The following is a 23,810-nucleotide window of genomic DNA, read 5'->3' on the forward strand; positions in this document are numbered from 1 at the left end:
GTATAAATGGTTAGGCGCTCCAGTAGTTTCTAGTGTGCTTGCTATATTTCAGCTGTCAGGCCTGGAAGGATCCTGGCTATAGGCAGCTTCACTCAAGTACATCAAAGCGATTTACATCAAATCAAGAATAATTAGCTGAGATGTAGTAATGCAGATTTATTTAATATTTATATTATAAAATAACTGGTACAGTTTTACATACCAGAGGATGCGCCAAGAACGAACAAAGTCTGCAAAATACACATTCCATAGGAATAAACACAGTCCCTGAAAATCAGATACCAGCATTACAGAAGTAAGAGAAACAATGCAGGTGGGAGATGACAATTTATGGTGAAGGCAATGACTGCTGCTGCCTTCTCTCTCAAGATGGCTGGTAACATTAATCTATCAAAGTACAGTATTGGCTTTTCAAGTTTATCCTAGTAGCAATTCACTGATTCTATGGCCAGAAGGAACCATTTTGATCATCTAATCAGACTTTCTGTATAGCACAGACCACAGAATTTCGCCTAGTAATTCCTGTATTGAGTCAAATAATCTGTGGTTGGCCACGAACACGTATTTTAGAAAGACATCAAGGTCCAGATTCTTAGCTAGTGTAAGCTCTCTTGGCTCCACTGACTTCAGAGCTATGACAAATTACACCAGCTGAGAATCGGGCCCTTAAATCTTGATATAAAGGCTTCAAGTGACGGTGACTCCACCACATCCCTTGGTAAATTGTTCCACTGGCTAATTATCGTCACTTAAAAATACATGCCTCGTATCCAGTTTGAATTTGTTCAGCTTCGACTTCCACCCACTGGACCTTGTGATGCTCCTATCTGACAAATTAAAAAGTTCTCTACCATCAGACATCTTTTCCCATGTAGGAGGAAAAATAACTCAAAATCTGGAAGGAGAAAAACAAAAAGACAACACAAGAGAAGTATTAAGACAACTGAGTAACCTTACAAGGAGGCAACATTAGCCACGTCACTTAAGGCAGAAGGAGAAGCAGCTTTCCTAAAATAGGCATATTAAATGAATGTTGACTTCCAGGCAGACACAGGTGTTCTCCATGTCCTGGGCTTGAATGATACCACTTATCGCTTTACATAGACTCATAGAATATTAGGGTTGGAAGGGACCTCAGGAGGTCATCTAGTCCAAACCCCTGCTCAAAGCAGGGCCAATCCCAACTAAGTCATCCCAATGAGGGCTTTGTCAAGCTGGGCCTTAAGAACCTCTAAGGATGGCTATTCCACCACCTCCCTAGATAACCCATTCCAGTGCTTCATCAAAAACAAAAGACCATTGCTCCTCCTTGTTCTGTCATCTGCCACCACTGAGGACAGCCTAGCTCCATCCTCTTTGGAACCCTAATCCTAAAGAGTCTTTAATCCATATCAATATCCTTGCACCATTACTGTATTCTTTAGTCCAAGGTGATCAAGAACCTGGTCCAGAACATATTGCAGCTGGCAAGTAGTCACCAGCGTCCATAGCACTTCCCTACCTCCCAGGATGTAGTGAGGATAGATACATTACATCACTGTGAGGTGCTCAGATACTACTGGTAATGGGGCCCATGAAAGAACCATACCTAGGTCATCGTATGGCTTGCTCTATGACTTTGTTGGACGGAGCAAGTCTGGTGGTTTACTACTGAACTGGATGCTGAAGACAATAGGATTGTGTGTTCACTCTAGGGTATGGGCACACGACTGGTAAAGACAGCCACAGAAACATCTAAAAAAAAAAGAACAAATACACAACAATTAGCTATCAGATTACAAACGATATAGGAAATGAGTGTGCCGTGGTTTGCTTAATAAAAATGTCATCTGCTGGCTATAAGCCAAGCACCTTTCTAGGAAATCCAAAGCTTGGTGCGTGCTTAAATATTTATAAAGCAGAAAAAGAGGTAGAATCAACCTGAGTTTTTAAAACCCAGCTGTCACTATGAGTTGTCTTTAAACACATCCCTCAGTGTTTAAGACACCATTTCCATTACAAGATCTATTGAGCCTTAGGAAGCTATTATCAGCTCAGAGGTTTTGAACATGTGCTCACTGTAGATGAGAAAGCTCAGTGCATCTTCACTCATAACGACCCCCTACAGACTGTAACCTGCATTTGAAAATAATGTCTGAGGTTCTTGCTGCAGCCAGAGTGGATTTTAACTTGTTAATCATAGCAGCCCCACAGGAGACTAACAACATTGCCATCTGGGTTTATTTGATAGAAGAATGGTACTGTTAGAACGTTGGCTTAATTATTTATTTACGTGTCTGAGCCATTCCTTTGGGCAGGAAGATTATCTGAATAAGGAACTTGAATAAGCAGTAAAGCCTCGTCCCATCTCTGGCCAGCCCCAGAACATGCCTACACTGGGAACTTCTTCCAAGGCAACCCAGAGGCCCATGTGCTGATGCTGTTTACCAGGGGCAGGAGGTACAGTCCCTTTGTGCCAGCATAGCTGGTGCAAAAAGACTAAGGCAACACTGACCCTAGCCCTTTGTGGTTAGGGAGCGTCACTGTCTACTCAGTTAGCTTCCCCTTTTGGTTTGTGTAGGGGTCTCTGCAGAGCAAGAGGGTAGGAGAAAACCCATTTTGATAAGCAGGAAATGATGGTAAGGCCACAAACCCTGGCAGAAGGCTAAGGAGCAGGGATAATACCCAAAGCTGCTACTTTATTGTTTAATTGACTAGATTACAAACTGTCTGTAATTACCACAGAGCAGGATGGATTCATTCTCTCTTTAAATGAAGTAAATGCTCGGTTGAGTGCATGACTCTTTCTGTGCTGGTGTCTGGGCTAAATCTGTGTTAGGATTTTAGAGAATGTCAAAGTAATTTTTACTTTTTAGATTTCTCTTCACTGTTCTTCATGGGGATATTTTACTTTATTACTGTAGAGTGACAAGGAGGTGAATAATAATATGGGATCAGGTAACCAAGAAAGCCTATTTATAACCGACAGATGGAAGGGGAATCTCTTTTCTAAAACGTATCCCCCCAAATGGCTCCATTTTCTTATAGGCCTGCCTATCATTGGCGTATTTGAGTACCTCAAATATATTAATGAATTTACCCTCACATCACCCTTCATAGTAAGGAAATACAAATCCCATTTTGCCAATGGGAAAACCAAAATACCCAGAAATCCTAGGCATTACAGTAATACAGATAATAATGAAAAATAAATTGCCCGGGGTCATACAGGGAATCTCAGAGCAGGGGATTGAACCCAGATCTATGAATCTCATAACAGTGCCTCAACTGCAAAAGTCTCTCATTCCTGATCAAGCACACTAAGATACTAGGTAGTTTTATCAGCAAGGGTACCAAATATTTAATGCCAGTCAATCTAACTGTTGCTATTTCATCTGAATTTTGCACTGCTAATTTAAAGCACCAGTACACAGTGTCACCACTTGAGGGCATCAAATGATTCTGTTTTAAAAGACTGCATTTTGTGGACATGATGAATGGTGGCATGAATCCACCAGCAGCACAGCGGACAAGTCCAAGAGACAGTCACTAAACAAGGCTTTGAAGAAAACACAATTACAGCTTGCAAGTGGTTCACGCAATCATTTTTCCATCCCATTTCCATCACCATTCAGTCAAAAGAGGACCTGGAATGAAGGGATATAGGATGCTACAAACAAACCAACCCAGGTTACCCAAGATACAAAAGGCCAATAGTGTGAATTTAACAACATGCAATGTGATAGGCTTAAAACACAGTGCCACTGGTGAAAGATGTTGAAAGGTAGATGGAATTTTAAAATCCCTTCTGTTTCAACAAGAGAATTAGTTGCTACAGACATACACAAGGGCATTTTCTTGACAGTAATTGGTTTTTAATTTGGCAGCATCCTTTTAACTGTTGTAAGAATTTCCAAAATAAAGTAAACAGTCACTGTTGGTAGATTAAGTAGGTCCTGACTCCATCTCACAGACAGGCCCTGTTCTTCTACCATTTAATTTAGGAGGATAGTATCAGTAGAGTCAATATGACTTCACTGGCTCTACTTTCTTAGTCCTCCATGTGAACATCTATAAGAAACCCTTCATGGCAGATCCAGGAATTGAATGCAGCTCTCCTGCATCTGAGGCCAGTGCGCTAAATCATTAGGCCTCCTCCCACCCCTGGGAGCAGTTGCTTAAGCCTCCCTTTCTTTCTATAAAAGAATTAATAGGTTTGAAGCCCATAGGCATTTTTATACTCCCCCTATTTTAGGCACTTGATCAATAATGTTTATCACTGATAATCATGTTACAGTATTATGCTTTGAAGATATATATTAAAGCAGAAATAGAACGTGCAGAAGGCACCACAGTTATGGAACAAACTCTTATTTAATGTTCAGATCTAACCCACAGTCCGCATCCCACTAAGAGCTGGCTACAGAGTTTTCACTGAACCGGTTGCAAGATCACTGGAGAGGCCCTGTATACACTGAAGTTTCTGTCCTCCTACTGGTGCACTAGCACTGGTGTAGCTCCAGTGGTGCTAGAAAGAGTGTACATAGGGATCAATTGTTTTCCCCACTGTGTCACCTGCACAGGCTGTAGGAGTTTTAAGTTATGGTGGTGAAAACACCACTGTCCAGTTTATACTAGTGCACTGCATTGCTACCACAAGTGGAGCTGGAATAGTGCTAGTCCTAATAGCATGAAAGTTTCACAAAAACTTTTGTAGACCCAAGGCTTAGTATGAACTTTAACAACTGAGATCTTGCAGTGATGGATTGTATGGACACCAAGCCAGTCTGACCTTCCCCTGGCCAAAGCTTTTGTCTTTATGAGTGCTTTCCTGGGGCAATGCACCCGCAGCAGCAAGAAACCCGTGGATAACAAAGAACGACTGGCTACTGCAGTGCTTACCTCTCCAATCTGAGAAAACACGGAGGTCAGAGACGCTTCTACGCGGGCTGGCAATGGAGCCAGTGCAGCCAGTGTTGGAAGTGATGCAAAGGCACTGAAGTGACCGTAGGGATTTTGCCAATGTGTCTACAAGTCGTGCAGGCAGAGCTCATCAACTGATGAACCTAGAATGAATGTACACCATAAAGACAGATCATTACAAATAAGAAGGTATTCTAAGGCACGGCCTTACTATTCAGCAAACTTAACAATCACACACAGCCCCTTTACCACACAAGAGGGTGCTAGAGACTGAGCAGCAGTGGCCATATGTCTCCAGAGCAAGCTAAATGCAGTTTTATTATTACTAAAAGGCCAAACCTTTAAGCAAAATTAATTTGACTTACAAAGCATTGTTCTCTTTTCCAAAAACTCTTCTTCTATGCGGACTTGCAAAGATGAGCATATGTATTCTGCAAAACTGCATTGATTTCTGAAGCTCACCCAGGGATTAGTTTTGGTAGCAAAGAGTGATGGGGGAGGGGGGGGGGGGGAGATAAACTGTAAAGAGCTATATTTGTCCCTGTCTGGGAAAGGACAGAATGAGACAGTTTGCACCACCTTTATTCTACAGCTGGGGGACTGGTTCATCCCTCAGTTGAGCTCCTCCTTCAAGGGTCCCTATGTGACTTTGCAAGGTGCAGAATTGTTGGGGTGCAGGCCCTATCCAAACCCCTTCCTTCCTCTAACCCGCCCATCGCTCACTTCTCCCTTGTGCCCAGGATTGCTGTGGAGGCAGCACACGATTGGTGGCGCTGGCTCTGCACCAGCCCTGGGCCCCTGCACAGAGGTTATTCCCTGGAGAAGCCCTAATGGCATTTCCATTGCAACAGCAATGGAGAGAGCCCAGAGTTTTTACAACGTTGCTATGCACCTGCCATTACTTTCCCGTGCACCTTCCCCAGGTGACAGAAGTTGCTGTGCAGAAGATTTAAGGCTGCTTCTCATCCTCACTGTCTTTAAGGTCATTTTATTTCTGGCCAGTTTCAGTCATTCCAAATGAAAACATAATTCTTTTTATATTGGTCTTTGATAGAAAGAAGAGTTAAAAAAAAATCCTGACCAAGTTTATTTTTCCCTGTTTCAGGATAAGGCAGTAATTATTGGGATGATCCTCTATGTGTCTCAAAGCTCTATTCATTTTCTACTAAAATTAGCACAAAATGTTTCCTACAATCATTTTACGTCCATGTTGCTATGACTATCGCCACAATTAAACCCACTCCATGCTCGATAAATCCTACACATTTTTGTTATAGAACAACATAGCAGCCAAACTCTACAGAGTTAAGACAGATGCTGTTGTGACATAAGGTAACATTTTCTGTGACTTAGGAGCCTAAGTCCCATTTCCAAAAGGTGACTCAAGCACTTCGGAGCCTAAGGCCTGGTCTACACTATAGGCTTTTGTCCATCAAAGTTAGCTTTTTGCACTAAAACAGTGGTGTACATACTGCAATCCCCCCTGCTGACCCAACTCCCCTGATTTTGCATCAAAATAAAACCACCTTGCTGAGAGGCGCAGAGTTTTCTGCGCCAAACTTTTAGTGACAACACATCAGAGTAGACACTGCGCTTGGTTCTGTTACAGTAAATGGCCTCCAGGAAGTGTCCCACAATGCCCATCCTGACTGCTCTGGCCATCAGTTTGAACTCCACTGCCCTGCAGCAATCCACACCTCCTCCTTTTTAAATTCCACTTCTTGCTTTGTCAGCATGGAGAGCTCACATCTCATCTTCCCAGCTGACCATGGCAGTTCCATGCACCAAATGCTCTCCTGCTTGGAGCACATCGGAGCTTCTGGATCTGACTGGCATTTGGGGAAAGGAGGCTGTGCAGTCCTAGCTCCGCAGCAGCCAAAGGAACTTTAACATATACAGTCAAATTTCTCATTTAATGCTGGAGAAGGGCTATGAACAGGATACGCTGCAGTGCTGTGCAAAAATCAAGGAGTGGTGGCAGGGGTACCCAAAAGGCTAGGGAGTCAAACCGTCACTCTGGTGCAGAGCCAAAGACCTGCTGCTTCTATAAGGAGCTGGAAGCCATCCCCAGCGGCGACTCCACCTTCATCCACTGCCAAGAGACCCGTGAATATCTCCGCGGGCCTGGAGGCAGTGGACACCGGACTCAACCCCAACGAAGTAGTCGTAGGAAGTTGAGTTGGAGGACAATGCAGAGCAGGGGACCGGGTCATTTGGTGACATGGGGAGTCAGAACCTCTTCTCGACCCCAGAGGATTCGAGCCAGTCCCAGCCCTTCAGTTCAGGTGTGCAGGATGCAGGAGAGGGGAGCTTTGGTAAGTGATTTTTTTAAATTGATGCTGCTCGGTTACATGTGGTACAGTTGTCCTTGGCTTCATTGCATTATACAGGTGGTGGAAGGGATAGAAATGCACAACAGTAGCGGTGTTTGTACGTGCTTCCCATTCCCCTGTTCAGCTAGGCAGTGCAGAAAAAAGTGTGTTAATGCACATCAAGATTTCACGGGTAACCTTCAGAGAGATCTCTAGGAAACTTTCCTGGAGGTAATCGCCAATCCTCTGCCAGAGATTCCTCGACAGAGCAGCTTTTTATTCTTCCCCTGATGTAGGAAACTTTCCCGCACCAATTGGCAATCACTTGTGCAGGGACCAAAGTGGCACACAGGCAAGCAGCATAGGGACCTGGTTTGAAGCTGCTCGCATGGAGGAGATGCACTTTAGCATCCCTGCTTACCCTCAGGAGATATTGGTGTCTGTGGAAAATGGTGGCACAATTTGAAAATGTTTCCCTATCTACCTGAATCAATGCCCCAAACAGTCACCCAGAAACTTTTCCCCAGCTTGAGTGCCAAAAATAAAAAAATTGATAGGCAGGGGAAGAGAGAAAACCAAGAGCGATAGCAGGTCACGAGCATATGATAAAAGGCATGGAAGAGAAAATGGGCTGCTAAAGTCACTAATAACGTTGCAGACTGAATTCATGCCTGCTTGCCCCTCCCCCCCTTGCAGCCAATACAGAACTACTTTCCATGCTCTTCCCAAACTCCGCTCGCAAATTCCTACCTAGCTCCCACCTCATCTCGGTACCCCGTTCATTCCCCCCCTTCAGACAGCTTCCAGAACAATAGCTAGACTTACACTCAGCTGTCATAGCTCACACTGCCCCTCACTGCTTTCTCCCCTCCAGCCCAGCTTTTTGTGTGTGTTGTGAATAATTAAGACATACTCAGTCTCTGCAGAATAAGCAATCTTTATGTCTCTTGCACACGGTGGTTGCAGCCCACATTGGTACACACTGCAAGCTGGATAGCAGTCATAGCATGGCACCATGCTGTTTACAAAGACATGTTATTGGTGCTCATTGTCAAAATGGCTCCTCAAAGCCTCCCTGATTCAAATGGTCCCCCATTGTGCCCCTCTAATAGCCCTGACATCTGGTTGTTCATAGTCAGCCACAAGGTGATCCACCTCTGCGCTCCACCGAGGGGAAAACTTTTCACCCTTAGCGTCACAAATATTATGGAGCACACAGCAGGCAGCTATAACCATGGGAATATTTTCCTCATTTAGATCTAACCTGCTATAAAGGCATCACCAGCGAGCTTTTAATCTGCCAAATGCACATTCAATGGTCATTCAGCACCTGCTTAATCTGTTATTGAAGTGCTCCTTGTTGCTATTCAGGTTGCCTGTGTAAGGCTTCCATGAGCCATGGCAGTAAGAGGTAGGCTGAGTCTCCCACAACCACTATGGGTATTTCAACATCCCCCATTGGGATCTTTTGGTCTGGGAAAAAAGTCTCTAGTTGCAGCTTTCTGTACAGGTCAATGTTCCTGAAGATGCGTGCATCATGGACCTTCCCTGACAAACCTTCAATGTCAGTGAAACACCCACAGTGATCCACAAGCGCCTGCAGTACTACAGAGAAGTAACCCTTTCTATTGATGTACTCCGTCGCAAGATGGTCCGGGGCCACAACTGGTATGTGTATACCATCTACTGTCCCACTACAGTTAGGGAATCCCATTGCTGCAAAGCCATCCACTATTTCATGCACATTTACAAGATTCACAGTCCTTCACAGCAGAATGCGATTAATACAGCTTCAATGGTGGATTTCCCAACACCAAACAGATTATTGACCGATCAGTAGCAGTTTGCAGTTGCTAGCTTCCACACGGCAATTGCCATGCACTTCCCTAACATGCAGACAGCTCTCATTCAAGTTTCCTTGTGCTGCAGGTCAGCGGCAAGCTCTGCAGAGTTCCATGAAGGGGGCTTTGCGCATCTGAAAGTTCTGCAGCCACTGCTTGTCATCCCAGACCTGCATAACAATGCAATCCCACCACTCAGTGCTTGTTTCATGTGCCCAAAAGTGGCAGTGCACCATGTGCAGATGCTCCTGAATGCAAACAGTAATCTGTCGTCGTATGTTTGCATGGAACACAGCAAGTCAGACGCCTTGGATACCCATTCCGATCGGGAGCTCATGATATACTGCATAACAAGTCACAATGTGTTCAGAAAACTGACAACAACAGTGGAGAGCAGTGCAGGATCCATCCATTCAGATTGAGATGGTGGGCGCACAGAAAACTGGGGTCGTTGAAAAATGCCACGAAATGCAGTTGGAAACCCATGGAATAACGGGATGGAAATCATTGCATCATGGGACATTGAGCCCGCACCCCTGATGCTCTGATCCACTCAACCATCCCACTGCTCTCACTGTCAATGCTAGAGCACCAACTGTGGACGCGCTTTGGCGACACGAGTGCTGTGTTGACAGGCACAAGCCTTGTAATTACAGCACTTTTTAATCATCGCAGTAACTTGCGTTGACAATGCTTTCAGTGTACACAATGGCTAAGTCTTACTGAAAGTCAATGGGACACGGGTTCCAACTGACACATGAAAATAGGAATTAGGCACCTAAATCACTTACCAAAATTATTCTCTTTGGCTAGAACACATAATTCCTTAAACATGTTCCTTTAATAGGACAAACAGAACTGCATATTAGAATATAGATGCACCTATCCATGCTAGATAGCCATGCACTGGCATCAGACTTGTGGCAAAGTTGACCATAGGAATCTTTTCGTTGCTTATTTCAAAATAAAAAAACCCATACCCATTTCTGGACCTCCTGGTTGTGTGCATAACTTAATTCAGACCCTAACACAAGAAAGAGGGAGTCAGCCTTTGCAATCTGCAGCCAGCCTGACTTAAAAGGGAATACTTTCACTCAGAACTTTTCAGCTGAGATCCTATGCTGAGTCTCCAGGAGTCCCAGTCCATGGGGCCCCGTGTGCCCTCAGGATTCTGAGCTGCTACACTCGTGCACCCACCTTTACTGTGTCCAGTGTCCAATGACGGGAAATTCTAGGGAAAAAATCCTAGTGGAGACAAGGCCTTCGCGTCAGGGAAATTAAGAGGAGTACATAAAAAAAAATTAAGACAAGACCCCATGAAAGCAGCACACAGAACCGCCACGATCCAGGTAGATTTCCCATCTCCTTAGCCACTGTCCACCCCTTCAGATGAACCGTTTCAAGGGACCAGATTATTAAGCAACATGCCCTGAGCTCTGCTAGAGCAGAAGCAAGTTACTAGCGCGCTGCTGAACTACTCGCAGCAGCCACGTGAGGGCCAGGCTGCAACTGAGGCTTACACCCCAATGCAGGCCGGTCTGGGCAGGAGAGGACGTTCCCCGTTACAGCTCGCTGAAACCACCCGTTCCCCCCAAGAGCCAGCCAGCACGTAGCCTCCCGGCCTAGCTAACACGGCAACAGGGGATAACACACCGGCAGGCAGCGACCTGAACCCCGGCCCACGCTAGCCCGATGAGAAATCCCCGTGCAGACCGGACCACCCTTTAACCCCCAGTAGCGGGCATCTCCCGGGCAGCCCCGTGCCAGCCTCCAGCTGGCCCCGTCCTGGCCCTCACCTTGGCAGATCCTGCCTGACCCCGGCCACGTGGAGCGAGCCCAGCTGGGGGAGCCTCTCCCCCCCCGCGTCAGGCCTCTCCTTGCGGCCAGGGCAGGGGGGAAGCAGCGAGGCCTTTCTGCAGCTGCTCCGCCGCCCGGCGGCCATCGCGGCGTGAGAGCCGCGGGCTCCGAGCCATCGCCCCGGATCCTCGGCCGCCTGCTCCCGCTCGCCGCGGAGACACTCGGCATCCCAGCGGCCCCGGCGCCGGGGATCCACAGCTTCGCCGTGCCCGGTCAGGCCCCGTCCCCACTGCTGCTGCAGCCCCAGGCCCGGCCCCCGACGCAGGGAGTCGCGGGTGCTCGGAGGGCCAGGCCGCCCGCGGCAGGACAGGGACGGGGCCGGACAGCAGCAGCGCCGCGGGCTCTCGCACACGTGGCTCATTTGCAAACTAAGGCGCCGCCCGCGCGCTGCGCTGCCGCAGCGACTTCCTGCTTCCTTCCCGCGGCCCGCTCCCGCCCGGCCCCAGCCTGCAATAGCGGCCGCGCGGTAGCCGCGAGCGCCTGCGTCTCGCCCAGCAGCGTCGGACTCGGGATCGGGCGGGAGCCGCTGTTCCCCTGGGGGTGGGACTGGGGCGGGAGGAAGAGCAGATCCTTCCTTGCCTGCTCCAATCCAGTGTCCCCGGGCCGGCCGAGCTGTGACTGACACTAGGAGCGGGCTGGGGACGGGGTTACGATGGCGAGCGCTGTTAATTACATTGCAACAGCCTGTTGTTTGCACCGGGTCGGCGGTGGGAGCGGAGGACCCGTGGGAACTTTGTCTTTGAAATTCCCTAGGGCAGACACAGTGTGCAGGGCAGTGTTTGGGTTGGCTCCTTAGCCGGGATCCTGGTTGCTGGTTTTGGGGGAGGGAGCGGGGTTGTTTGGTTTAAACACAGCTGTAATTTTAAAAAGTTGCCTTTTCTAGCCCCGGGCTGCTCTGAGGGTCAGTTATAAATCACTGTGAATACATACATCAAGGCCAGCATTTTGAAACTTGAGCACCTCAAGGATTTTTCAAAGGTGCTGAGCACATGTGATTAAATTCAGTGGGAACCGGGAATGCTCAGCACCTTTGAAAAACAGGCCCTTTGTCCAGGTGCTTAAGGCCCTGATCCTCCAAACCCCCAAAACACACGCTTAGTTTTATGCAAGTGCAAAATAAACAGGCAGCAAGAGACCTAAATCTGGATTCAAGGCACATTTTTGAAAAAGCAACTAGTGATTTTGGATGCCACAATTATAGGCACGCAGCTTGAAACACCCTAGTGGGCCTTGCTTCTCAGAGACTGCAAAGGACCCACCCTCAGCAAACGAGGACCTTTGGACATGTTTCAGCTTGGGCACCCAAAATAATCACTAGTCACCTTTGAAAAATGTTGGCCTAGGAGCCTAATTTTAGGTACCCAGGTTTGAAATTTTTGCCCTAAATATGTAGAGCTGCATGGGAAGAGTGCTCAGATGCTAGAGTGATGGACACCAGTATGTGAATCTAGGTAGCTAGTTAGTTATAGTTCCCACCTTTGCTGCTGCTGGGTAGTAGTTAGTTATAGTTCTCACCTTTGTCTAGCCGGCTCCAACAACAGGGCAAAGGTGGAACAGTTTACACTGAGCATTTGATTAAATTTCATATTTTTTTAATGGGAGCTTAGATTTTGTCGGGAGAGCCTACATTTTTGACAGCCACAATTTTCTCATGCGATTCTCCCGGCATTTCAGCCCTTTGTCCACAAACCTCACAGGGGTTTAACAGTAGTTTAAGAGAGCCCATAGTGGGAAGGAACATTACAACCACTGCTCACATGCATTTACAGAGAAAGACATCCGTACGGCCCCATAATTAAAGTAAAACATTCCCCAAGACGGGATAATTATACATTTCATACCGATTCTCAATGGTGGCACTGTCATTGGGTTTCTGATAAGCATCTGCTAAGACCTCACTCCTTCCTCCCTTTATCACATTCAGGGGGAGGCTGCGTGAGCCAACATAACAAATTGCTACTGTTCAAACTCACCGGAACCAGTAATTAGAAAAGTTGATGTACAATAGAGCACAGCAACAATCTCTAATTGTAAAGGAAGAGGCAGCTAACTTTAGAATTTGGAGATAGCCAAAAGTCACTTCAAATCTTTGTTCTGATGCTGAGCTGTAAGCTGCAAATAGACTGCAGTAGTAAATCCATTCACATATTGTGCTGGTGCAGAGTCAGAAATATTTCATGATTTCTTATGTAATAAAACTCTTGTTCAAATAAATGTGTCCCGTAAACCTTGTGCTTGACCATTCATAGTCTGGATTTGTAAAACTTTCTTTTAGTGGGGGTTAGTAGCAGAGCTGCTCTGACCAGTTCTCCTGTGCTGTTTTATCTTGCCACCATCTCCATGCAAAAAGAAATTCATGTACACTTAGTAAGTTTCACTTTGAAATCTACTGGACAGTGCAGAACCAACTGAAGCAAACAGTGAATGGAAGGAGGCTGTGGTGCTTGGATAAATTTGATCACACTGTGCCTTAGGGGTACATCTTCACTAGCAGGCTGGGGTGGGAGTATGGGTTAGAACCCCAGTTCTGCTTTCCTTTGGGCTAATAACCTTCCCACGTTGGGATGAGGATGGAGGCCAAATCACTTGAGTTCTGATAGTCCTCCAGTGTCTTCCCTCAATTCCTCCCTTGTGCCTAGAAGGATAGACAAGTTCTCCCACAGTTCACTGGGAAAGAATCATAAGGCAGGTCATCTTACTGAGCACAAAGAACTATGGAATATACCCCAGGAAGTCCTAGTGTCACACACACATGAGGGCAGCACCAGTGTGGACAGAGTAACTTAAGCCTGGCTTTGCACTGTGGCTGCTCACACCTGAGTGAGGCTAACTTAGGTGCTCAGACCCTGGTGCCCATCACCCTGGTCGCTGGTATAAGCAAATTGCACCTGCACAAATGGAGAGCTGGTCATCAGCCTTCTGGAAAATAACTATTGCTCCAAATGCTGCAAAAACCTGATACAGTAAACACTTTGCTCCCCACCCCATATGCTAGGCTGTCAAAGAGCAAAGGCTCTTTTCAAGCCTGTGCTAACTATTGACTATTCTATTATTACCTGGGGGCAGTTTGAGCACAGAGGTCAGGGGCTTTGACTGCTCTGATACTAAAGCTTTAAAGACGAGAAGAAAGCCACAGCATTCACCGAAGCTTAAGTCTGATTTATGAGCTACAGCTTTTCCACTCTGATCGTGCAGAGCTTGAACTTTGTTCTTCAACAACACCCCCTCACTAGTATGGGGGGGAAAGGTCACATCGCTCCCATTCCCATACATGGAAGTGCATGTCCCGCAATGATGACTCTATGCCAATTCCACTAAGCCCCAATCTTCTGAGCATGCTCAGAGACTTCACTCCCGTTAGACACATGAGAAAGGGCTCTCAGATCCAGTCCAACTTCCTCACAGTCCATCAGTCTTAAAAGAAAACACGTGTTTCTGGCTGACGTCTATCAGAATTTATCAACAACCATTTTCTTGACCTAGCATTGTGATGGTTGCAACCTGCTCTCTTATTCTGCAGCCATCTACATATTAACCCTCAGTTTGATACATATTCTGAAATATGTCCATAAGGCAAAAAGGACACCTCCTGATACAGAGCTATCTATTTCATCTAGCAATAGATGTAGACTCTTTTTAGCTTTTGCCACATGTGAAGAAGGCATCACACACCCTATATCTGAGGCTGAGTTGTGTCTTTTTGATTGGTTGCCTTCTTTATCGTGCTAGGATGTCTTGAGTGAAACTGACTTGGGATTCAGATTTCTCCAGTGCCTTCACATGACTTTAATCCAGTGTCCAGGTCCAGTGTTTGGATCCTAACATAATAGCCTTTCCAGTTATGGACTGAAATAATAGAGCCTTCTACCAAAGCTTGAAATACGGCTATCAGCTGTCACCTTTGTTTGTGGCAAAAGCAAAGAGTTAAATTTGTCTATACAAATATACTTTTATAGACAATTTTGGAGAAAAAGGGATGCCGTATTATGATTGATTATTTATGTACCATAGTATCTAGAAGCCCTAGTCATAAGGCATGTTGCTACCCCATTGTTTCGTTTATTTATATTAATTATTGCAACATAAAATGCTTTTAAAATGGATTACCAACTGTAACACGCATTAGACAGAGAGGTTCCTGGGGGCTGGCAGATTGGGGAGCATTTAAGCATTAATTGACTGGGAAACTAGAAAAATGAAAAGGTCAGATTGTGCACGATAAAAGGCCTAAGGTGAGAGAAAGGAAGATTAACATTAATTGGAGGACTGGCCTAACCTTAGGACAGTCGAAAGCAAACATTTTATAGGGTAATAACAGCATGAAATGTACATTCATAGATAGAAACTTTCTACCTCTGCGATACTCTCTCTAGCATTGTCGTCTACCCTTGTTTGGGGTACAAAACACTCTACAACTAGTTTATCGTGGAAAATAGTGTCTTGTTGATATGAAACCATCTCAAAATTTCCATCATCTCAGTGATATGTTACAGCAGAGGTGATATGATCACAGTGCCCTTTTTGCATAATAAATGAGGAGCTAATTTTCAAATGAAAAGCAAACACAAAAAACAACCAACAAAATAAGGCACCTTTTACAAATAGACCTTCTCTGCCATAGGAAAAATTGGAGCAGTGTTTTACCATTGGTGCAGCTGCATCAGCAGTATCAGCGGTGGAAGTGCCAGCGCAGAAAGGGTGTAGGTATTTGTACCATTGTAACTCTGCAGGGTTAGACCAACAGCAGTAAATACAGTTGTGCCCTGTCTATGCTTGGTCACACATAAGAAAATAAAAATATGTTTCTTCACACAATGCACAGTCATCCTGTCACAGGATGTTGTGAAGGCCAAGACTATAAGAGGGTTCAAAAAAAAAAAACTAGATAAATTCATGGAGGATAGGTCCATCAATGGCGATTAGCTGGGTGACAGGGATGCACCACCATGCTCTGAAGTGTCCCTGGCCTCTGTTTGCCAGAAGCTGGGAATGGGTGACAGAGGATGGATCACTTGATGGTTACTTTTTTTGTTCATTCACTCTGAAGCACCTGGCATTGGCCACTGTCAGAAAACAGGATAATGGGCTAGATGGATCATTGGTCTGACCCAGAATGACTGTTCTTATGTTCTTAAAATCTGCATAATTTCAGCTAGACCAGACTTCAAATTCCTTTGAGGGCTTTCTTAACTAGAAAGTGTCACGCACTTCTGAGTCCAGGTATATGCAAGACACATTTAATGAGTTCACAATAGGATTGATTCAACAAACACCAATTCCAAAATCTGGGAAAATGAACCTTAGGACATAGAAGTTAATTGGAATGTATGGGATGGGTCTGAACTTCACTCATTCTCAACATTTTCAGGCTCAGGGCACAGCAATGTAAATGTAGAGGCTGGGTGTCAGAGATCAGTCTAATAGCAGATTTACTCTAGGAAGCCAAAAGGATCTAAGAGATGGAGCTATTGGTAAGTAACAACGCCCATGAATCAGATTCTGAGCTCAACTAAATCACTGCAAACGTGGAGTACCTATGTTAAACTCAGAGGAGTTACCCCCTTGTGACTGCGTTCAGAATATGGGCTGATATAATTGGAAAGGTATTTTGCTTGGGGAAGCTGGGGTTGTACGAGTACATCTAAGGTTGATACAATCATTTCAGCCACTCAGCTAGAAACACTACAGCCTCTGGTTTCAGCATGGGCCACACAAATGCCACATTGTTAAGGTTTACTGAGCCAGTATTAAATATGTCACTGATGTTTAATTAACAAAACACAGTAAGATACAGTAGAATCTCAGAGCTACAAACACCTTGGGAATGGAGATTGTTTGTAACTCTGAAATGTTTATAATGCTGAACAAAATGTCATGCTTGCTCTTTTAAAAGTTTACATTGACTTAATACAGCTTTGAAACATGACTATGCAGAAGAAAAATGCTGCTTTCCCTTTATTTTTTAGTACTTTACACTTAGCACAGTACTGTGCTCTATTTGCTTTTTTTATTTTTTGTCTGCTGCTGCCTGATTGTGTACTTCCGGCTCCAAATGAGGGGTGTGGTTGACTGGTCAGTTCCTAGCTCTGAGGTTCTACCGTATATTCTCTAATGTGGTTCAAAGAACATTAGTTATTATACAGCTTATTTTAAAACGCATTCAGGGTTTTCCCCTTTCTTCTTGTGATGATGGAGTGGGGAGAGCTTTCCGAATTTGGCTTGTCAGATATTTGTCATAACACAGGACAGCACATTCACACTGATACTGCCAGTGATTTGGAGGTGAATAAAATTTCAATCTGCTGTGAAATTTCACAGGAAACTTCCTATTCAGACAAATGGATTTTTCTCTTTCTCTGAGAGTAACATCACAAGCCAGTTCTTCTGATGATGCACACATTGCACTGCATCGAAATACTGTCTAGGATGAGCTGCCTGCCTCTGTTCCTGACATCTGTACTCTCAGGTACATTATTACAGTCTCATTTGCTCATAAATTTTAAGGCCAGAAGAGAACACTATCGTCTTCTAATCTGAGCTCCTGCATAACACAGGCCAGAGTCACCAAATGATTCTTGCAGCATGTCCATAGAGCTAGAGCATAACTTAAACAACACACACAAAAAAAACCCACAACAAAAACCCATTCATAATCAGAATACTTAAAGGTACACCCTCCTCAGTTAAGGTTATCTCCATACTAAATTTCAGCATTCAATCCCAGCTATTGAACTGTTTAAACATAGTTACAAAAAATTTTTTATTACAAAAACATTCCTGTCCCCCCACACCTTAAGGTCAAAAATAGTTACAACATTACCAAAATCAACAACGCTAAAGAGGCTTGTTTGCAAACCTGGAAGTAATATATACACTCTCTAGCTTTAGGGCATGTACCAGACTCTTTTTGATGGGGTCAGGAAGAAACTTCCAGATAACATTAGCGGCAGGAAGGACTGTTTGTTTCTCTGCAGCTTTTACCACAGCTTGTAATGCTGTTATCACAAACCATATGAAATTAATTATCTTATAAAAAACTCTTCTCCCACCTGCTTCATGAGGCAACACAGCTTGGGGAAGAGGGCACTGGCCTGGCTCTGCTGTTGACTCACCATGTGAATTCAGGCAAGGCACTTCCCTTCTCTGTCCCTCCATTTCCCCATCTGTAAAATGGGGATAACCACGTTTACCCTCCTAAAGATTGCTGTATAAATGTTAATGTTCAGAACAATCTGCAGAAGTAGAGCAGTGTGTTTCTAGGCATATGATACCTTCCCAGCTGCAGTAAGGAGACTGATATTCCCAGTGCATTTTATGCTTTTGCCAATAAGGAAAGTCAGTCAGACAGATTTTTATGGCTGAAGACACAATATGCCGCCTTCTAGGAGCTAGAAAACTGCAGGATGACTAGGATGACATCATTCCACTTGGCTGCAAGATGTGCTCCAGGCTGAAAGTTGGCATTCAGTGTATTGGATAAGTAGGCGGTTGAGCTGAGAATAGCATCTGTAATGAATGCCAATGAAAGATTTACATGATATACCACTTTGGAATATTAAGAGAGCCCAAACCAAATTCTCACTTGAGTCATTACTAACTCTTCCTTTGGTTTCAAAAGGAGGTGGCAAACTTTTTCTCTTCCTGTCCTAAACTGTTTAGTGTCATTGGTGTGAGCTGATGCAGTGCAGTCCAGAAGAAATGTATTTGATTGGTGGGCAAAGTGACTCCTGTAAATTACTGTGGCATGAAAGCGGAGACATTATATTATCACTAGCAATAATAGTTACATTGAGCCTTCCCATTATAAAGCTAGCGAGGGAGAGAGGGAATTAGGCTAAGACAGACTGAGATTTCAGCAAGTGTCCATGGTTCACAATGTTTGTTAATATTTCCCATGATCACCTCTATCACATCTTCATAACGGATCAGTATACACAACTCACCGTTACTCTGATTTACCCCCGTGAACGCCATTCAAGAGGATGGTATAAAAGACTCCCCACCCCAACATATACATGTGGACCAATGGCAATAAACTGTTCGTGAGGTGCCCTTCCCCGCAGATTCCAGTTTGACAGCTCATACCCAGTATGTAGCACATCTCCATCCCTATTGTAGCTTGGACATAAAAACGAAAAAACAAACGCACTTGTACCGGCATGTACAGTAACTGGCTTTCCCAGACATACAGCAGCATGCGCCACATACCAGTTGGCAGGATTCAGACCAAAGACAACGCCAGGGTATCTGAGCTTGATCCAACTCCCACTGAAGTTAATGGGAGTCATTCCACAAAGTTGAGTCAGGCCATAGAAGTAAAAATAGCAAGCAGAGAAGCTGGGGGAGAAAAATTGTTCTTGAGGCATAGGTTGGAAAGTCAGAAGACCTGGGTTCGGGCTCTGGCTTTGCCTGAGTCACGCAGACCCAGTCACTCAAAGGTATTTAGATGCCTAACTCCCATTGAAATCAGCCTCTCTGTATCCCAGTTTCTCCATCTGTAAACTAGGGAAATAATACATATCTACCTGACAAGGGTGCTGTCATGCTAAATTCAGTGAGGTTTGCCAGCCATTTTGAGCATCTCAAATGGAAGATGATAAAGAAAGGCAAAATATTCATATTAATTTATGGAGATGCTTTGTACTTCTGACATCCAGTACAGGTAGTTACAGATCCCAATCAGTGGAGTTACACCAGGGATGCATTTGGCCCACAGCTTCAGCAAGACAAAACTATCTGAAACACTCTGACATCCTTTTTCCAACTGTACAGGCAGCACAGAAGCACAGCACTCATGTAAAAGCTTGTTTTCTGCACCCAAACATTGTCAGAATGAAATGCAATCCTGCCTGGTATCGTTTAACAGGAGCCCCTGGGATTGCCATACCTGGGAGGCACGATGTCACACATCAGCAAAGAGATTATTTGTTTTGCAGTTCGTCAATATCTCTGAGACTTCATTTCACAGTGCTCCACACAGAATGAATCAAACCCTCCGACCCTCACAGAAGGAGCATGACTGGCTGCAGATTCTCTTGCTGCTTTCTTTCTTTCTCTCCCCTTCCCCCACCCAAGTTAGCTGCGGGGATTAGTAGATAGGAGAAAAAATAATAATTAACTTTTTCTTATAGAAGAGCAGCGTTGTTATTGCTTGGATTCCTTCTTGCTCATGCCACATCTCCCTGACATGTAGCAACACTGATGTCTATTGAGACAAGTAAAACATAACACAGAAAAGCAGTGGAGCAAAAACAGGCATCCATTCCATTTCAGGTGATTTTTATTTTATGTTCAGCCACTGGAAAATTGTTGCATGAAGGACTGTTTGTGCATAATGAAGAGTTTGGTTGGACAGCTTCTGCCTTGTTATTGTTGTTGTAAGATACAAATTCACTACTGACAGTACTACACCTGTCTACTGATAGGGCTGAGATTTTCCTCTAGGCTGGCTCATTGGTGCATCTGATATTTTTTGCTACATAAGACAGGATATCATAATAGTTTCTCCTGTACTGCCTTATTATCTTCAGGTATCGAAAGTGGCTCGTTGAAGTTAACAGAGGCGTAAGCAGCAGTATTGTAAGACTGGAAAGCTGCATCCTGTAAATCCTGAGCAAATCATTCTTAAAATAGTGAATTATTCACTGAATTTTTGTGCCTTATCCTATTTGAAGACATGAACTCTTAAAGGCTCAAAACCCTGAAGACATATAAAGAGCGCTTCATTGGTCTACCTACATTAGAATTTACAGTTGTGTTAATTAACATGTACTAAACCATCAGTAAAAAATTCAGTGTAGACAGACTCTGTTATTTAAAAAAAAACAAAACAAAAAACTAAGAGTCCTAGCACTTTAAAGACTAACAAAATTAATTTCTGCAGGCATAAGCTTTCGTGGGCTGTAATGAAAGCATATGACTGCAGAAATTAAATGTGGTAGTCTTTAAAGTGCTACAGGACTCGTTGTTTTTGGGTTATTTAAGCTTGCCCAGAGCAGGCCTGTCCACATGGTCAAACAAGTTCTTGAATTTATTCCCATGAAGATGCACATTCATGGCAGTTAAAAACACTGACAGTCAGCTGGAACCTTGACACACTAGCATCACATCTGTCACCAACAGGAAACAATCATTCCATCATCAATGGCAAAGCACTCAGGAAAGAGAGTGGTGGAGATACAGCCTAACGGGGTCCAGAAGCCAGGAAGTTTGCAGTGCTGCTGTATCATCTGGGAATCCACTAAAGAAAGAAAAAGGGGCAACTGAATGGCTGAGGAATGGGCACTGGGATGCAGAGCTTTTCACCGTAGGTCACTGATTCAATCTAGCCCAGGTTAGTGCGAGTAGATATTATCACCTGCCGGAGATTTCACATGCAAAGGATTTCCAACTGCATGTTAGCCTGGAGCCTCCTCAGCACAAAATCCAGAGTCTTTTACTTCCCATGAGGAATAAGACATATATGTTTGTCAGAAAACTCTTTGCACAATGTATTTGTCAAACATCCCTCTGAGCCACAAACAGCTTCCCCGGCAGCAAACACATGATGTAACTCTCCGAAGTCTTTTCTGCTAACACACAGTTTGTCCCTAGGTGATGCCCAGGCTTATGGCCCAGTTGGTTTGTCTTTGGTTTTCTGCTCGGAACGCACTGTTTGTTAGCATGGAGCTGCAGTCAAAGACGCGTCTAGATTTAATTGTTTTCTCCCTTTCCGAAAGGAGTTTGGCACTGTGTGACAAACTGGAGAAACAGAAAGAAATACAAATAGTGGGGAAGTGAAGCACTACAGGGAGACACCAAAAAGACAGAGGCTGAGACTAGGAAGATGCTGATTTTACCCAAACTCTTTTTCAAATTGATATAAAATTGTCCTCCTGGCCCCTTCTGAATCCAGGTTGTTTTTATTAAAAAAGAAAGAAAGAAAGAAATTAACTTCCTCCCTGCCCCTCCAGAGCGAACCAATCACTATCTTCTGCCTTGAATTTACAAAACTGCAACAGAATCAGCCAGAATTGTCTATTCTTTTTAAATCTACATAAAGGCCCCTCCCAGGAGCTTGGGCTTGCCTGGTCACTTAGCTGCAGATAAGGGAGAAGCTGAAGAGGGAAGGGGCAGAGAGCTTTCAGCAATGGGATGAAAGAGTTAGAAATAGTCTAAATCCACAGGCTCTGATACTTGAGTCTGGCTAAGCTGTGCTTGCACAGATTCCAAAAGGCGGTGTGTGTGGGGGGGGGGGAGGTGTAGACAAAGGTAGCTTTGTGCTATCTTTGCATCTCTCTGATCTTGGGGCTCCTGGCACAACTTTAGAGCAGCCTCAGGACAGCACTAAGTTTTGCCCAGCTACACATGGCTCTAAGAGATCATCCCAGCTGCTGGTTATTGCCGGAGTGCAACAGCACTCTAGCTGCGTCCCCCTACAAAGGGAGCTGTCAAAATCTGGTCTTTTATGAGTGAGGTGGCTGTCAGGCTAAGGAGGCAAAAGGAGAAGGTATTGCAGAAATAGAGGGAGAGAGAATCTGTTGGAGTTGATGGAGGGAAGGCATGAGTTGCCAGGCTGGCAAGGGAAGGCATGAGAATATATTCAGTGGGTTCCTACTGGGGTGGGAAGATGTCGTAGGGGAGGGTCAGACACGGTGATGGCTGCGGGTCACATTTAGCCATAATTTACTCCTGGTGACAATAAAGCTTAGATGGGAAAAGGAGTGAACAGAGTTGCATTCAGTGGCTATAAATTAAGTGACTGTGAAGGATTGTTTTATGTCAGATTAAATTATTGTACATCAACATGGCTGTAAATCTGTTCAGTCGGCTGGTTAGTATGGCTCCATACACGATGCTAATGGTGTTAATGACAGTGAGAATTTCAGGGAATTAAATGTATTGATCAGATCATTTCAGTGATGATGCATCATGCATTTATAACAGGAAAGCAAATGAATCGCTTTTAGCAAACATTGATACAACTCAGTGCCTTACCTATGCTTATGAAGAAATACTGACCCTTAGATGTTAAAATGCTGTTGACCCATGTGTTGTTATTATTATTACACTGCAGTTACTCTCTCCACTGTTCCACTGGGGACAAGCTGATGAAGCCATCATCGATGTTTTTTTAATGTAGTCAGGATGAACCTTTTTGCTGAGTCACCCACATGAGCCCCTTTGTGATGGGAGGGGCTAGGCCAGCATTTGATGGGAAACCACCACAGAATCAAAAGATAACATTTATATGAAAAAATGATGCAATGTTGCCAGGAAAACAAATCATCTAGCAGCTGGATGGCCACCTCATTACCTCTCCTTCCAGGTCCTCTACGCAAAGAGCATCCGGATGGTGAATGGGGGTTGCAGACGTCCTGGTTCAAGACACACAACTCCTGATCCCTCTGCGTGAAAGTATCTCGGTCCCTTAAATTGCATATTAGATTATGAAATTGCCAGCAAGTTTTACAAGGACCTGAATCACTCAACACTATTATTATTAGCACTAGGAACCCCAGTCAAGGCTCAGGGATCCCCTGGCACTAGGCACCATACAAGCATATAACAAAGACGACAACCCCCACATCAGACAGTTCACAATCTACATGTGCAACTGGTGGACAACACACACAAGCAGGGGTGGGCTGGGAGGAAGATGTGACAATAATGCAGAGTTTAGCAGCAAAGCAAAAGTCACAGCTCTTGCCTCGCCTAGTCAGTGTGCAATGGGAGTGACCTTTAGGCATCATGGCAAAGGCAGGTTTTATGGTGAGATTTAAAAGAGAACAAGGCGGAGCGCTGTGAATGTTGATGGGAGTTTTCCCCAGGCATGCAGGATGGCACAGGAGAACGCATGGAGGGGTTGAGAGAACATGGCTGATCAAGGCTGCCATCGCTGGCAGAGCCGAGGCAGGGG

General features: G+C 44.7%; 1 long non-coding RNA gene and 1 other non-coding gene across 2 annotated transcripts; both read right to left on the minus strand.

The window, feature by feature from the left end:
* Positions 1 to 146: 146 nt before the first annotated feature.
* On the minus strand, positions 147 to 11,340 carry LOC137158131 (uncharacterized). Its single transcript, XR_010921300.1, has 4 exons — positions 10,852 to 11,340; positions 4,882 to 5,045; positions 1,589 to 1,734; positions 147 to 895 (listed from the first exon to the last, which is right to left on the minus strand). It is a non-coding gene; the product is annotated as an uncharacterized lncRNA (long non-coding RNA).
* On the minus strand, positions 3,912 to 4,042 carry LOC137158383 (small Cajal body-specific RNA 15). Its single transcript, XR_010921403.1, has one exon. It is a non-coding gene; the product is annotated as a small Cajal body-specific RNA 15 (non-coding RNA).
* Positions 11,341 to 23,810: the final 12,470 nt, after the last annotated feature.

Source organism: Emydura macquarii, unplaced genomic scaffold, assembly GCF_026122565.2.
Source record: "Emydura macquarii macquarii isolate MOO-44397 ecotype Brisbane River unplaced genomic scaffold, CSIRO-AGI_Emac_v2 contig_1644, whole genome shotgun sequence".
Taxonomy (NCBI): domain Eukaryota; kingdom Metazoa; phylum Chordata; order Testudines; family Chelidae; genus Emydura; species Emydura macquarii.